Source organism: Propithecus coquereli, unplaced genomic scaffold (assembly GCF_000956105.1).
Source record: "Propithecus coquereli isolate 6110/MARCELLA unplaced genomic scaffold, Pcoq_1.0 Scaffold39, whole genome shotgun sequence".
NCBI lineage: Eukaryota > Metazoa > Chordata > Mammalia > Primates > Indriidae > Propithecus > Propithecus coquereli.
Genome location: NW_012149618.1, coordinates 4,111,949 through 4,116,310, shown reverse-complemented (window position 1 = coordinate 4,116,310; position 4,362 = coordinate 4,111,949).

Here is a 4,362-nt window from a genome sequence, read left to right as displayed (position 1 = left end):
TTCAGCCTGGGGCTTCTCTTTTGGTTTCATGCTGCAGCCCAGCTTGTCTGACCTGAAACGTTCCCTTGCCTCATTTGAGAACTCAGGTGTCACAAAACTCTTTACCAGAGCCCCAAATCTTCCAGGTACCAGACCCCATGTGTTCGTGTGGGCCCCACTTAGAAGCCCCGCCAGCCCAAGGGCTTCTGAAGTAGCAACACCTGGCTGTCCCTTGCGGGCTCAGAGCCCCTGCCCCAGCCACGCTGCACACAGCCCAAGGAGGAGCCTTCTCTCCTTGGACTCCTGTCTGCTTCTTCTGCCAGTAAAATCCCACCTGCTGAAAGGCTCCAAGGCTCCCTGTAATTGTCCTACCAAGCAGGTGTCTTTAAAAAAGGACATGACTGAGTCCCCAATGTGTGGTAGTGATTTAAAGAGACCATCAGGCCGCCCACCTTGTGAAAAGGCCCGAAGTGGACTCCCCTTTCCCACAGGCCTCTCCCTTCCTCCTTCTCAAACTGCCAGAAAACAAAACAAGTCTTCCCCCAATTCAAGGCCTAGTCTCATCTCTTCTCTTCCCCCGGGGCCATCACCTCCCTGGAGCCTTGTGCTCTGGCCCCCCTGCCACCACCCCCTGATGGGGGCTCCAGGTGCTGGAACCTTGCCCAGCACACAGCGACAACGTGCATCCGCCCTGCACGGCTTGGTGACCTGAACCCAGAGGTCTCCTCCTTAAGAGAGGCCTGAGGGTCAACACATATTCCCTGAGCTACGTGTATACGCCAGGCAGGGCCCCTGACCTCAGGGAACTTACGTTCAAGCCGGGTAGAGAGGTACGAAACAGTTTCACAAACGATGTAAAATGACAATGTGGAAACGTACAATGAGGGGCCTCTCCTGGGCTCCTTTCAAGGCTCTGTGACGAGCAGGATCCTAGGGGAATCCCGGGACAGCCCAGGTGGCCACAGTGCAGAGTCAAAGGAGACTGAGGCAGGAGGGGTCAGCTGGGCCCCCTGGGCCTTGGTAACACTTGGGCCTTTATCCTAAGAGAAACAGGAAGCTGGTGGAGGGTTGTAAGTGGGAAGGAGACAAGACCTGTTTCAACAAGCTGGCTGAGGCTGGCGGGGGATGGAAGGTGGGAGGCAGGGGTGGAGCTGGAGCCCAGTCAGGAGGCTGTCACCCTGCACGCAAGGGGTGGAGGGGAGACAGAGGGAAGTAGGGAAGGAACTGTCCAGGAAGTAACGCTGATGGGTGCTGTGCGGCCAGGGAGGGAAGGTCTCCAGCCTTTGCCCCGGCATGGGTGGCGCTTCCTGCCCTGAGTGGGGAGCACTGGGCAGGGATGGGTGTTTCTGGAAGAACCCCGAGATTCGGATTCGGACACGCTGAGTGTGCAGTGCCTTTAGGGCACACACTCCAGAGATGCCAGAGAGGCAGGCAGACAGGTGGATCAGAAACTCAGAAGAGAGTTCTGGGCCAGGGGTACCCGGAAGTCAGAGGTGGCCGCCCAAGCTGTGGTGTGGCCGGGCTGCTTAGATACAGAGGACAGAGGGAGAAAGAAAAGCCAGCGGCTGCAGCCTGAGGAGCTCTGAGATGTACTGGCCGGGCCAGGCAGACAAGAAAGAACCTACAAAGTAGGCAGAGGAAAAGTAGAATTCAGAGAAGTTTTATGTCATGGAGAGAAGTGGGTTTTCAAAGTGGGGACTACTGCTGAGAAGTTAAGGGTCTGAGGCCGGGAAACTGGATCTTAGCAGAGGGGGACATTGCTGACCTTGGTGGGGTTTCTCAGAGCCTCCGCACAGCCGGTGCCCCTGGGCACCTGTTCCCAATGTGGGACGTCTGTCTGCCCATCAGTGCAGGTGATTGGACCCAGGTCCTCCAGGCTGAGCACCATTCCAGAGAACCACCCTGGTGGAGCCATACTCAGCCCCTCCCTGCCTGTCCCCGCCTGCCTCCCACCACATCCTCTGGGCACGTTTGGGGCCACGTTCCCAGAGCCCTGCAACCCATGTGTGGGTGGAAGGGAATTCCTACTCATTCAACATTCTGTGAGTGTCCCGCCTTCAGTGAGGTGTTATGTGAAAGACAAAAAAGAGATAAGATGTGGTCCCTACCCTCAGACACCTTATCATCTCTGGGGAGATGAGATGAACATACACAAAAAATAATAGAGTCTAGAAACCCTAAGAGGAAAGGTCCGTGAGTGTACACGATGTCCCCAGTGCAGGGCGAGGGCAAGCCCCTGCGGGGAAGCTCTCGGGTGGGTGGGCTCTGAGCAGGCCTCGGGGAGCCATGTGTCCTGACTGGGGCAGCTGGAGCGGCCAGGAGCGCTCAGATAAGGGGTGGCCTGGCAGGTCTGACCAGGTGGGGCGGGGCTCCCCAGAGATGGGGGCACGTGGGCGTGGCTGCTTCAGTCTGGGCCCATAGCCCTGGCCCGGGCCACGGCCAGCACCACAGGTGCCCAGCAGGTGCCCACAGGACCGATCGTCCTGTAGAGACTCGCAGGCCTGGCACAGGAGCGAGGACACACAGACTCACAGCACAGCCAGAGCTGGGTCTGCAGAGAATATCTGAATATTGACACTGTGGTTCTCAGACCATGTCCCCTCCTTATCCCCCCAACCAAATCAGCAGAGGGTCATGCCTCACCTTGACCATTCATGGGCCCCTTTCTTTCTCTGCCCATCCGCCTCAAAGGCAGCTTCTCGCTCTCCTCCCGGGGCGACCCTCCCGAGTCACCCTCCCGGGGTGGCGGATGTGGCCGGGCCCCTCCCTGCGCTCTGCCTGCTGCACCCTCAGCCCAGGACAAGCTTCTCTGGGCAGCTCTTCTCCGAGGACAGCCCACTGCCCACAGGAGGGCTGTGACTCTTTCCTCCCTACCCCGCCCCCCGCCGGCACCTCGGCGCACCCCACTTTCTGCCCTTCTCAGCAGTCGTGTTCTTCCTTCATCACTGGGCTTCTCCCTAGTGCTGCCCCCCATCTGTGATGCCTGTGGCCTTCTGGAAGGACACACATCCCTCCCCCAGAAGCTCAGGTCTTCTACCATGAGCCCAAACCTTCCTTTCCAGCTTGACCTTAACAGACGCCCTTTGAGCTCACCACCCTGTGCTGGTGCCACACCGCCTCTCCGTCTCCCTTCCGGCTGCACCTTCAGCCTGGAACGGCTTCCTCCCTCCCGTCCTCCCCTCAACCCCCACCTGTCTCTGCGGCAGCAGAACAAACTGCACATGAGCGTGCACCTCGGAGTCGGGCCCTCTGCCCTTCATCCCTGCTTGGCCACTCCCCAGGGGTGAGCCCCCGGGCCTGTTTATTAACAATGAACTTTCCCGGCTGATTAAAGGAGGGGAGGATCCCTACCTGGGAGAGGTGAGGAGGGAATGAAAGGTGTGTGACCCGCTCTCCCCTGGGGCTGGCTTCAGGTCTTGGCTCACCCTCCTTCGAAGCTCCAGAGCGTGCTAGGTCTCTCTGACATTAGAACCCTTCTCTGTACCCCTTTGCGTCTTACACAAAATGCATTTTTTGAATGGAAATAAGGATCGAAGTGTTCTGAAAAGAACAAACACTTCCTTGTGGCTGGAGGTGCCTCAGAACCAACAAAGGCCGAGCTGCCAGCACCTGCCTTCCAACCCTGAGACAGGTGAACCCCCGGTCTCGCCCCTCACCACCAGCTGTTAGATCCTCTGGCCTCTTCCCAGTTCCTCCTGTCCCTTGGGCACCATGACCTCGTGCTGGCAGGCCGGGAAGGGCCTGGCTCAGCAGAGATGACCCCCAACAATGGCCAAAGAAGAAGCTGTGCCTCATGTGACGGACAGATCCTGCCCGCCAGCGTGGACATTTCCCTGTGCTGTGAACCCGACGGCGCCCAAAGACCGCGAGGGGGAAGTCACATGTACTGACGTGGTGAGAGGCCCAAGACAGCATTGCTGTGATTTTTTTCCTTTAAAATAAGATTTAGAATAGTCTGTATAGAATGATTTATAAAGAAAAGTATAACAAGACCAGTCAAAACCAAATGATATCTGTATTTTGAACGCACAGAACAAAGACTGTGAAAGGATACCCTCCTCTTCTTTTTTTTCCTGTTTTAACTTCACTTTTCAGGAACTCACATGCCCCATTCGGCGTGCACGGGACCCTCTGCATCCCCCGCTCCCCCACACCTTCTGAGTGCCCACTGCTCCCACTCCAGGTACACACACTTCTTTCACATCCCTAGTGTAGAAGAAAGAGCTCAGGGGCTGAGAGTGGGAACTCGATGCCATTCCAAATTTGGTCCTGACTCGCTGGGAGGTTTGGCTGTATATGCCTCACCTTTCTGTGCCTATGTATTTTCTTCTTCTTTGTCCCTTTATTGTTACCACAAAACACATTTTAGCCTGGCCTATGCAG